This window comes from Microcebus murinus, chromosome 13 (genome assembly GCF_040939455.1).
Source record: "Microcebus murinus isolate Inina chromosome 13, M.murinus_Inina_mat1.0, whole genome shotgun sequence".
Classification (NCBI taxonomy): domain Eukaryota; kingdom Metazoa; phylum Chordata; class Mammalia; order Primates; family Cheirogaleidae; genus Microcebus; species Microcebus murinus.
Window position 1 is genome coordinate 57,663,647 of NC_134116.1, and position 13,410 is coordinate 57,677,056.

The window sequence follows — 13,410 nt, forward strand, 5'->3', positions numbered from 1 at the left end:
AAAGAGGAAATAGGCATGGATGTAGGCAATGTGGTATGGAGAAATCTTTTTCTCAGAACTAAATGGTAATAATAAATAGTCATTTATATTTTTGGGTGAGAGTAGGAGGTAAGAGGGAGGAAAAGAAAGAGTTTATTTCCTCATCATCTAATATGACTTCATACCATACACAGTGACCATCACTGGAGTGTAGAAATGTTAGCAAGTATATCTAGTATTACACTGAAGTGTGAATCTACCTCTGAGAACATAAATGACTCTTAACCCTTTTTCTAAACTACTGATTCTCCACACGCTCTAACCCTTTATAGCCTTTTTCTCAATTACACAAGAGACACTAAAGTTTAATTGTAAATGAGTATCTAAAATTGCCATTGTGAATTATTTGTGTTATGACCAAATTGTGTGTGATATCTTTCTTTTTAATTACTGTACCATTTGAAGTAAATCATTCCTTGGGCATCGTGCACTATGATTATTCATAAAAGAAGATTAACTTGTTTATGAGCATTTACCAAATGTTTAGTCAGAATATACAAAGGCCTCTAGGAGCACACAGACTAGATATGAGGAAGGGAAAATATGTATTGGTACACAACGTAACAAAGAAAAAGATTCCTAGACAACATATGATTGAATTTAAGGAAATCATTCCATGCATTATTATTAATTGACCACTGGATGCTACATACTACACTGTTCACTGGGGGACAAGTAATAGAGGTAAATAAGACAGTTTCCTGCCTTCATAGAACCTAGGATCTATTTAGGCTGGATTATATTTAGAAGTTTGAGTTTGCCGTAGGTCAGTCCTCTTCAAACTGTGCTTTGGAGATTGTCATACAATAAGGAATTTGTCTGATTTTTGTCCTGGGTTCCCGGCTCTCAGACAGGAGTATCTTTGTTATTCATGAGCCTTCGGGAATACTCTTGAGTTTATGCTAATAAGGTGACTCATGATGGAAATCTAGGTAGCTTCAGGATAGAGGCTGGTTGTTCCAGAAAGACCAACCATGTGATTAGAGTGTTAGGGCTTTGAACCACATGATATCAGCCCAGCCTCTTGACCTGGGGTGGGGGGGTTCAGATGTTGAGCTCAGTCATGTGGTCAAAACCCCCCAAAAATTCTGGATCTCAAAGTTCAGTGGAGCTTCCTGGTTGATGAACACACCAATATACCAAAAGGGAGACATACCCTAATTCATTGGCAGAGGGTGTGGAATCTCTGCAAAATTTGGGAACTTCCAAGACCTCACTCTATGTATCTCTTTATTTGGCTGTTCCCAACGTAAAGAAATGGTAAATGTTTGAGATGACAGATATACTAATTACCCTGATCTGGTCACCATAGATTATAAATATCAAAACATCACCATGGGCCCCATGAATATTTACAATTATTATTTGTCAATTTTAAAATTTTAATTTAATTTTAAAAGTTTTTAAATTCTATTTTCCATATTAGCCTTCTAGGTTACCATTATTGAGTGGTCAATAAGTATCAATGACTGTTATTTCTGTTTTACAAATAAGAAAACCTAGGCTTAGAGGGATAAATAACTTACCCATATATTCATGTGAAGTATTCAAGGATTTGACTTCTGTGAAGAGAAGCGTAAATTGACAGCCATCATAGAAGAATTATCAAGTGGCTAACAATCTTGGAAAATCAAAAGATAAGGACAATCCAAAGCTAACTTAAAGGTTATAATCCAAAGGAAACCAGATTTTAGAGATATCAGTAACCACAAAAGAAAAGGTGACTTTACATAAAAAGGACACAAAAGCATTTGAAGGTCAAAATGTGATAGGAAAAGTGAGGGTAGGAAAAGAAAGATAACCTAGGAAGATTAGTTTAATCTTAGTTAAAGCTTTAGTTTCCTCATCAATAAAATGGGGATAATAACATTTAGCTCAGATAACTAGTGATCATGAGAGTTCCAAGTTAGCTGCCTAGCATTTTTTTTTTTTAGACAGAGTCTTGCTCTGTCACCCTGGGCTAGAGTGCAGTGGCGTCAGCCTAGCTCACAGCAACTTCAAACTCCTGGGCTCAAGCGATCCTCCTGCCTCAGCCTTCTGAGTAGCTGGAACTACAGGTTCGCACCACCATGCCCAGCTAATTTTTTCTATTTTTAGTAGCGATGGGGTCTCACTCTGGCTCAAACTAGTCTTGAACTCCTGACCACAAGCCATCCTCCTGCCTCAGCCTCCCAGAGTGCTAGGATTACAGGCAGGAGCCACTGCACCTGGCCTGCTGCCTGGCATTATCCTTGGCATATTTCAGGTTTTCCACAAATGATCATTCTCTTTTATGTCCCTCAGTATGCATTGTTAGAGCAAGAGAAAAATATCAGTGACCCAAAAGAGAGAGACTCAACTATATCTGCCTGTTCACAATCTACACAATTTATTAAGATCCTTTTACAAAGTAAGTGAAATCCTGCCAACGTGGCAGAAGTAGCCCAATGTGTTTCATACCCCTACCTATAAGTTTAGTATTGCTGGAGAAGGGTCATGCTAAATCACAACCCACAACCACTGCATAATAAAATTTAGTATATATTACAACATTGCAAAAAATCTTTGCATTTATATTTAATATTTATATACATAAATACCAAAATGAAAGTATAGAAACATTTTTATTTGAAACATATTCAAGTCCTACACTCAGATTATCATGGGCAGCTTCCGTACATGACTAAGAAGAACACTGAATAATTATGTGGGACAAGTTTTGCAGGAGAGACCATTTGTGCACTGTAGGCTGTGTAGCATCCCTAGGAATACTAGGAATGACCCATGTCATTGTGACAACTCCAAAAATCATACATTTCCAAGCTGCATTGTATAAGGTGAAACTATTCCAGTTGAGAGCTATTGCCCCAGAGCTTCCTTTGTTGGGTACAGGGCAGATGTCTGGGACCAAGAGCATAGGTCTCTCTGTTTACGTGTGTACAATTATGAGCCTCTCTTGGCTGCCTGTCACTGTTTCTAGCTAAATCGTGGTCATCGCTGTTCTCTGTGAGATTGTTCCAGTGTGGCTCCATAAGGGCTGTAGGCTAGGTTCTTTGAGGCTCCTCTCAGCACACAGTTTCCATCCAGATCGGACCACCCAGCTGTCACTGGCCTTCTTTCCCCTGCTCAGCTCCTGCCCCCTGTGGGGAAACTTATTAGCCCTCGCTGATGGGGTTGCCCTCTGGAGTGGAGCAGCCACAGGGCTCTAGTCTGGATGTGTGCAACAGAGCGCCCCTGACGAACAGGAAACCCCAGCAACCTTGCTGAGTAAGCTGTGGGGAAACGGCTGTGTCACTGCTGGCCCCAACCCCTGGGCCTCCCTTGGGACCTTACCCCTTCTCTTGGCTTTGGGGAATGAGAGAGACAGAGTGCATGAGAAAATTGCCTGTTTTCTCCTTTTAAAACCCACAATATTAGTGATGCTCTCTCTCCCCTCCACAGCTCTATTCCTCATATGCTACAGAGCTAGATGGGGTGACTGCTAGTGACAGAGGGCAATACTGCCTGCTCTAGCAAACTGGGGAAGGTATCTAGTCCCAGTCAGGCAGGATTCTTTAGAATGCGGAGTCATTGTGCCTCTTTGTCCTCAGCTCTGGGTCCTGCTTTCCAATTCTAGGAAGAGAGGAAAAATCCTTCTTAACATCCTGTTACTATAGATAGTTAGTTGCCCCTGGGGAGGGTGCTGAGGGTTCAGGGTAGGACACAAACAAATATTTCACCATATACCTGTGCACTGTTTGACTTTGCATCACGTGTATTTATCTATTTATTCAGTTAAGAGCTGTCTCATTCTAAATGGGAGGAGGAATAAGTTAGTCTACATGCATCGCCTTGAAATGATGTATGTGGTGTATTGCTAAGTTAGCAAAGCAAGCTGCAGCATAATGGGCCTAATAGTAATTATGTTAATAGGTGTAGAACAGGCATAATATTTAATAGTAAAAGGAAAAGAAATGCACAGTCCCCATTGCATGCTTATGTTGGTACGTGTTTCGCAAGTGTGAGGAAAGGTGTGGAGGGCCACATACCCATCAGTTAACGTGGTTATCTCAGAGAGGTGATGATGAGGTAAGAGAAAAACTTGTATTTCCTTTGTTTTTTTTTTTTTTTGAGACAGAGTCTCACTTTGTTGCCCAGGCTAGAGTGAGTGCCATGGCGTTAGCCTAGCTCACAGCAACCCCAACTCCTGGGCTCAAGTGATCCTTCTGCCTCAGCCTCCCAAGTAGCTGGGACTACAGGCATGCGCCACCACCTCTGGCTAATTTTTTCTATATATATTAGTTGGCCAATTAATTTCTTTCTATTTTTAGTAGAGATGGGGTCTTGCTCAGGCTGGTTTCGAACTCCTGCCCTCAAGCAATCCACCCCGCCTCGGCCTCCCAGAGTCCTAGGGTTACAGGCGTGAGCCACCGCGCCCGACCTCCTTTGGTATTATTTTAAATTACAAAAATAACACATGCTTGTTGTAACAAAGGCAGGTTCGGACAAGCGTGTGTTATTTCTGTAACTTGAAAAAGAAAGGAGGGGAAGGGAGAGAAGGCAGAAGAGAAGAAAAAACATATTACGCCACATGCTGTCAATCACGGTCCCAACAAACTAATCAGCAAAACAAACCTGTAGCTCTCATACACAGGCATGCCTGACACCCCGAGGCAGGCTTATTTTTTTCCCTCCCTTTGTTCTGAAGTTCCTGTTTCAGAAATAGACAACACACAGGCATTGGTCACACTCTCTCAGGACCAGCTTGTAAGTTCTTCATGGGGGGGGGGGCCTCTTCTCTTAACTTTCAAAGATGTATTGGACCCCGTATGGTAGAATAAACTTATCATTGTGTTTGTAAATAAAGCAAACAAAACCAAAATTTACACGGCCATCTGTGGTTAAGGAATTTAGTCTCACCCAACATCTATTAAATTCTTTCTTGAGAGGAAAACGGGTTAGAAGGAAAAGGCATAGAGGAGCTGGCAGAAGAGGTTATAGAAGGCAACTGAGCACTCGGGATGATGGGGACAGGAACCCTCCTCACAGCCATCCCCACGGTGACCCAGCCTGGGCTTCCCTGAGCAGCAAATCACCTGCGTGTATTGCTTTCCCGTTGAAACAATGGACACTGCACCCCTTAAAAAATGCCTAATAGTACAAATCTTAGTGTCCAACTTAAGTTGAAAAAAAATATTTATGCAGGTCAGACAGGCAATGATTTAAAAAAAAAACAACCAAAAAGCCTTGATAATAAAGACAAGAATGGGGTAAGAGAATCATATATTCCTGGGGGTATGTAAAATGTTACAGTTATTCTGGGATGTAACTACATGTTTCAAGGGCCTAGAAACATTTTAAACCCCTCTAGGACTCTAGCTGGAGGAAATAAACAGAGATGTTATCAAAGATTTGGTATGAGGATGTTTTGTACAGCATTATTTATAATACTGAAATATTAAAACTAATTGTTCAACAGGAATGGCTAACTAAATTAGAGCTATAATTTACACGGTCATAAAATCTTCATAATATGTTTAAAAGGATAGAAGATAAAACTATATATCAACATGATTCTAATTTTTTAATGTATAATAAGGATATAAAAATATAGATTACATTTGAGTGGTCAGTTCATGAATAATTATAAAATTTACTTTATCCTTTTTATGTTTCAAAATATTTCTGCTATAAATATATGTTCATTTTATTATTGAGGAAAGTAAAATGAGGGAAAAAAACATCAGCTGTATTCCCACACAAAGAGAGTGAATTCTCCTTGACACATTTAGATCTATGAATTTAGGACAACCTATTAACTGACCAATGGTGGGTAATTGAACAGTCTATTCTGAATTCATAGATTTCCCTAAGGTCCTAAAAGATGTACCTGTTTAGCTACCAAGGAACCATTACTCTCAGGAAAAAAGAAGACTCCCAAGTAAAAATAAAATAATATTTTTTTCTTTCTCATATTTCTCTTTTTCTTGAGAGAAACTTCTCTATACACACAAGAATTTGACAACAGTTTGTGCCACTTATGCATCTAAAGAACTGGCACTTTGAATGGGATTCTGAATAGAATTTGTACAGATGGAATGTAAATATCACCCTGAACTGAATTGGCCCTCATCCTGTCCAGCCAATCTGGAAATGTCTTCTAAGCTGTTTATTGCATGCGTCTAGAGCTCAGGAGAAAGTGTGGGCTGAGATGCAAATAATAGTATCATTAGCATATGCGTGACAGCTGAAACCATGGGAGCAACTTCCATCTAAGTCAGTGATTCTCAAATAGGAGCAATTTTGTCCCCTAGGGAACATTTGGCAATGTCTGGAGTCATTTGTGACTTTCATAATTGGGAGTAGGGTGCTACTGGCATCTGGGTTGAGACCAGGGATACTGCTAGACATTCTACAATGAACAGGGCAACCCTTTACAACAAAGAATTACCTGGCTCAAAATGTCAATGGTGCCTACATGGTATAATCCTACTCTAAACTCAAAACTGAACTCAATCTTTTCCCCTCAAAACTTGTTTCTCCTCCTGTGTCCCCATCCCAATCATAGTAGCCCAGTTTAATCTGTTAACCAAAGTAAAAACCACAGGTCCTCCTTAAACTTTCTCATACCTTTACTTCTCATAACCAAATGATAACCAAATCCCATCACATTGACCCCGTTCTCATCTAATCCTTTCCCTCTTCTCAATCTTTCCACTGTTGTCCTGGTTTGGACCTTAATCATAATTCGGTTTGCTATAAGAACTTCCTAATGATTTCCTGTCTTCAATCTTGTCACCCTCTGATCTCTTCTCCACATCATTTCCAGGATGATCTTTATAAAATGCAAATCCAATTATGTCACTTCACTGCATGAAACGTTTGACTGATTTCCCTTTACCCTCAAGATGAATTCAAAACTCCTTATCAATTACATAAGCCCTTTAATGATCCTAACTTCTCCTACCACTCACTCTACTACATTATAAACAAACTCTTAATATTCTGTCTCCCCCAATAGACTATGGGTACCCTGAGGGAAAGATCGGTGTCTCTTATCTTTGGACTCCTTATAGCTAGCACCATTCCAATTTCTGTTTATTGAACTAATGAAGGAGATCACTCTGAGAGAGAGAAAGAGAGAGAGAGAGAGAGAGAGAGAGAGAGAGAGAGAGAGAGAGAGAGAGAGAGGAGTGGGAAGAACAAAGAACCAAGGACAGAATCCTGGAGAGCACACAGGTTTAGGATAGGAGATGAACTCAGGTGACCAGAAAGCAGTGAGACACGTAGAATCAGGAGATCACACAGTCAACAAAGCCAACGGTAGAGAAGATCATTTTAAGGAAAACCAGATCATCAAATACTACAAAGAGAAGTCAATTAAGATGAAAACTAAAAATAGTAGAACACATCAGAGAATACAGTAGTTGGTTGCAGCCTTTACCATAGTCATTCTAATGCCCTGTGAGCCTAGAGTCAAGTACTTGGTGCTGGGCTTGGAGTCACTGTTGGTCAGTAGGACCAGCAGTTGGGAAGACTAAGTAGACACCGAACAGAAGGAGAATGAGAACAAAGTGAAACCTGCTAGTTATCTCTGCACCTGTCCATCAGCATGACTGACTGCCACAGTCTTTCAAGAATAATGACTTCCGCTTTATTTCTGCTTTCCAGATCTCAGGCAAGTTCTTCTTTTGGCCAACACTAACCTAGAACCAAATAGGGAAAGGGATTCCAGGAAATGTAGCCTCAAATAAGAGTGTGTGTACCAAGTTGATCACACACAATTCAGCATACATCCTTTTGTTTAAAAAAATTAACAAATAAAAATCTTCATGTATATGCACCCACATGTTTACCACTTTCAGTATGTACCATACCCTCCTATAGATCTGAATTTCTATCCGGTAATATTTTCCTTCAGCATAAAGAACTTCATTTAGCATTTCTTGTAGTGCAAGTCTGCTGGCAATGAATCTCTCAATCTTTGTATATCTGAAAAGGTTTGAATATCCTCTTCCTTTCTGAAAGATATTTTCAGTGAATATAGAATTCTAGCTGAAAATTTTTTTCTTTCAGTGAATATAGAATTAGAATTGAAATTCTTTTTTCAGCCCTTCAAAGTTGTCATCTTACCGCATTCTCAAATCCATTTATTCTGATCGGAAGTCAGTTTTATTCTTATAATCATGTGTGTGTGTGTGTGTGTGTGTGTGTGTGTGTGTGTGTGTGTTGGCAAGTGACAGAAAGAGAGATGTGTCTTTTTTCTTTTGGTTACTTTTAAGGTTTTTCTCTTTATCTTTGGTTTTCAGCAGTTTGCCATAATGTGAATAGGTATGATAAGTATGATTTTCTTTGTAATTATCATGCTTAGAGTTTGCTGAGATCCCTAGTCAAGATTGACTTTATTAAAAAAGTCAAATATGGGAAAATTTTGTTATATATGCATACATATACTCACACACACACACACACACACACACACACATCTCCTATTCATTATTCCAATCCCAGCCTAATTTTCATTTCCTTATGGAAGTCATCTCTAACTTTTCTAAGTCAACTTCTCAATTATCTTATAGTATCATGTATTTTTCCTTTATAGCACTAAGCACCACATCAATCTTACATTTGTTTGTGTGATTATTTGATCAATATCCATCTTCCCCCAAAGTGTGGATTCCATGAGGGTAGAAACTACATCTTTGTGGCTGTTTTATTACATTATATTTCCAGGATATATCACAGTGAATGGTGCATAGCAGGAACTTAGTAAATATTTGTTGAATGAATGAATGCCTGAATAAAATAAATGAGATGACACTTTAAAGCTCTTAGCATAGTGCCTGACTTGTAATAAGCCATCAGCAAATCTTGGTTATTATTTGTAATAAAAACTCCCAAATGCATTTATCATAAAATTGCTTTTTCATACCATGCAACTATTATTCCTTGGATGCTTTGGAAAATGGTGGTATAGACTATGTTTTAGGAATTTTGGCTGGGGAAGAAAAGAAGGGGGTGGGGAATAGCTAGACAAGGATTCAAGATCAATGAAGGGTTTCGGTTTCTTGATGAAAAAGGCTTTGAGTGTCCAGACAGGGCATCTCAGAGATATTTCGCCAAATTATTTCTTTTTACCTGGAACATTTTTAGTAATAAACAAGTTACACTTTATAGCATCTTAAAGGCACTGTACAGTCTCTTACAGCTCCATTGGCTTTAGGAGTGTTGTGATAGTTTCTGTCCAAATCCCCTTGCATTGGAGGTGCACAGGGGCATGCATTCCCCCCGCCTCCCGTAGTCAGAAGGAGATTGTGCTTCTACACAATGGGGGAGAGTAGAATAGGCTTGATGCTCAGCTAATCCAAAAGAACATCTCTCAGTTCTCAGTTGCCTGGTTTTAATGGTAAATCAACAAATACAGAAGCTTCAGGATCATGGTAACCAGGGGCTCAGATGCCACAGGAATGAGGTTCTGGTTCATTGCACTAGACAAACCACCTAGACTTGCAGAGGTGAGCTTAGAGGGATTCTAAAATGGAAAAAAGTTTAGTATCCGTTACAGTCTTCAACTCCACTGCAGCTATAGGGACTTTGGTTCTTCTTGGTGACCTTTTTTTTATGTTTCCCAGGATATAGGACCAGCTAGAGTCCTGGAAATGAAGGTCTGTGAATATGATTACTGCAGAGTGGACTGTAGTGGATACTGTAGTATTTGGCTCAGCATCTCCAGGATGTAAACAGTCATACTTCAGGTTCTGGGAATATTGGCTTTAGATGGCTCACAGGCGTGTCCCTAGCAGGGCAGTACTCTCCACCACAGGTATCTGTTCCCTTTCCTGGAGAGCATCCTATGGCCAATGACTGGCTACTCAAAAGATATAAAGCACCAGCCAGTTTGCCTCAACAGGGAACAACATTGGGAGGCCATTCGCCCTCCAGATTTGGCCATAGGACTAGTTGAGCTCTTGCCCTCTCATTTTCTGTTCAATCTGCCTTGCTTGCTTCCTTAAAGGTGTATCTCCTGAGAGCATTTCCCAAAGAAACTTCTACACACAATTCTCCATCCCAGAGTCTGTTTTCAGGGAATCCAATCTATGGTAGAGATAGTTGGACGACATCACTGTTGTCATGGACTTTGGGATTCTTGGTATGGCACCATGAGTTGTGGCACTAGAAGTCTCCAAGTGACTTTGTGATTAGAGGACAGGGCAAAGAAATGTGATACAACCCTTGTAGTTGCTCAGAAGTATCTGGAGAGTCTTTATTGAGAAGATAGGGTCTTGAATAGGCAGTAGGCTTAAGAAAAGAAAAATTTTAGGTGTTAATGAGACCTTATTTGTTGGAAGACGATGGTAAGGTCTCAGGGAGATCTAGATTATACTTCTAAGAAATCAGTCCAATTACTACATGTGTGTATCTTCTAAAATTAGACTGTATTGTGCTATATTGAAATAGTTTTGTCATTAGAAGAGAGTTTCTCAAAATGTGGTCTGGGATCACTTAGATCAGAAAACACCTGAGAACTTGTTAAAGATGCAGATTCTAGGGCCCCACCCCATATTTACAGAATCAGAATCTTGGGACTTAGCAATCTACATGTTTAGCAAGCTTTTAAAGTATTTCCAGAGTGCTTAATGAGTACAAGGTTTCTTTTGCAGATGATGAAAATCTCCTGGAATTAGATAACAGTGATGATTTCACAACATTGGGAACATACTAAAAACCACTGAAATGGTTTTGGTTAAAAAGGTCACTTTCATGTTGTGTGAATTTATCTCAATAAAAAATAAATAAAACTAGGGGGACAGAAATCGCATCAGTGGTTGCCAGGGGCTACAGGTAGGTGGAGGGAATGAAATACAAAGGGTCAGAAGGTAATTTGGGGAAGTGGGGGAAATTTTCTATATATTGATTGTGGTGGTAGCTGCACACATAGTGGCTAAAAACTACAGAACTATATACACAGAAAGGTAAATTTTACTGTACATAAGTTATTCCTCAATAAACCTGACTGTAAATGCATATACATATTATATATATATATATATATATATATATATATATATATATATATATATATATATAACGTCCAAGAGATTTTTAGAAACTCTAAAGTTTAAGAATTACTGCTCTGAAGTCATGGTTTCCAAAGTGGGGACACATGTCTCCAGGGTTCTAGAAGATAAACCACTGGGGTACAGGAAGAAAATAACAGAAATCCTATTTATATATTTTTTTAATGTAAAGATGAGAAGGAAATTATGTTTTCCTGACATATGGAAATCCACTAAGGAACTTTACTAATATTTACTAATAGAATGGCCTTGTTGCCCCCACTCCATCTGTGTCACATCAGGTACACAAGATGTCCCAGGGGAAGACTGGGAATTGCATGCCTTGGTTGACCTTTATCATCTCATTCATTCACTTGCTTTCAGCATATTGCCACATACTGCAGTTTACATGGATTTATGACTTAAAATGTTTTACATTAAATAAAGTAGTGCTCAAGAAAAAGGATAAATGGTTTTTTAAAGATCTCTGCAAAGAAGCTACTGATTGAAGGTGATACTCATAATGCAAGCCAAGGGGACATGAAATGGCAGAACTGACTTTTTCCCCGGAGCTCTGGCATCAGCCACACTGGGAGGGGAAACAATGTTGGTCTGATCAGATCTGAACTGAAGTCAGCTAATGAGTGAAAAATGGATTAATTACTTTTCAAAAGAAACTTGTATTAGGAAGAGAGCACTCTGAAAATAGAGGTTTGGCAATGTTCCCATTGTTAAATGATTTAATTGCCTAATCAATAGAAACATGACTCATACTAAAACCTCCACATCTGCACACCTAAAGAACTTGGGAAAAAGACTTTTTTCTAACCGATTTCAAAATCTTCCAAATGAAGCGATTCAGTGGGCTTTGAACCCATTTGTCAAAAAAAAATTTTTTTTTTTTGAGACAGAGTCTCACTTTGTTGCCCAGGCTAGAGTGAGTGCCATGGCGTCAGCCTAGCTCACAGTAGACTCAATCTCTTGGACTCAATCAATCCTCCTGCCTCAGCCTCCCAAGTAGCTGGGACTACAGGCATGTGCCACCATGCCCGGCTAATTTTTTTTTTCTATATATATTAGTTGGCCAATTAATTTCTTTCTATTTATAATAGAGACGAGGTCTCACTCTTGCTCAGGCTGGTTTCGAACTCCTGACCTCAAACAATCCTCCCGCCTCGACCTCCCAGAGTGCTAGGATTATAGGCGTGAGCCACCGCGCCAGGCCTGGGAATTAATTTTTAAATATAATGCCTTCCAATTAATTTGCCAGGACAACCAACTGGTATCAGGGAAGACAGAATTTGGCCATCTGGGTTTCAACAAAAACTTTTGCATAACTAATATATAGCATTGAAACATGAATATTATTCATTTAATCAGTGCTACAATGATGCTCTTCTTCCATTTGATTCTGTGCATCTCTGTAAGATACTTTACCATTAAAACAAAGTGTAGTTATGAATCAAATTAGAAATAGGGATTTATATCAATGTTTCACAAAATGTCAAACCAAAATATGGCAAAACAGTGCAGCATATTCAATCTCATTGCCTTCACTAAAAAAGAAAACAAAACTTATTACAGTATTTTAATGAAGTTATTCTTTGATGTTCATTTTTTGGCTTCTTCTTTCTTCCTTCTCCACTTACTACTTCATTCTCTCACAGTTCATTCTCTCACAGTTGCCATGTCTAAGGAGAAGATGTCCAAATTTAAGTCCCTAGCTCTCAGTCTTGTATTTCTATCTCTTGAATTAGACCTTCTACCTGGTTCTTCTACAGGTCCTTCAAACACAACATGTTCAAAACAGAACTTGATCTCCCTCCTCCTTCTATCCCCACTCCTCCACTGGTGTCCCTCATCCAGGGTTGTGAAACCTCTGCATTCTTCTTTACATCTTTCTCTAATGGCCAAATCTTTATCCTTCGAACTTTCTGGATTTTGCTTTGGTCTTTCTCTACCTTTCCATTTGTATGTTGAGTTCCCTGTAGTTTTCTGCCTTATTTTATTCCCAATTCTATGCCTTTCTTATTCTTCTTTACTTTCTGCCTTCCTTGTCACCAAAAGAAAGAACATTTTTTTGTTTGTTGTACTTATTAAATATTTATTGTACTAAAGCATGAAATGGAACACTTTCTACTTCCATTTTGAAAACCTGCATTAAATTATATATTTCTGTAGGCCTTGATTGATTTTGTTGTTTTTTTCTGTGAGTCAGCAGGTTTGGATATTTAAAAGACAAAAAGAAAAAAGGAATACCCACTTCAGAATTAGTAAATTAGTGTTTCCCTATGGCTTTACAGAGTTCGGGCATGGTCACCTCCAACTCCTGATGGAGAAAAAATTTTAGGTAAGC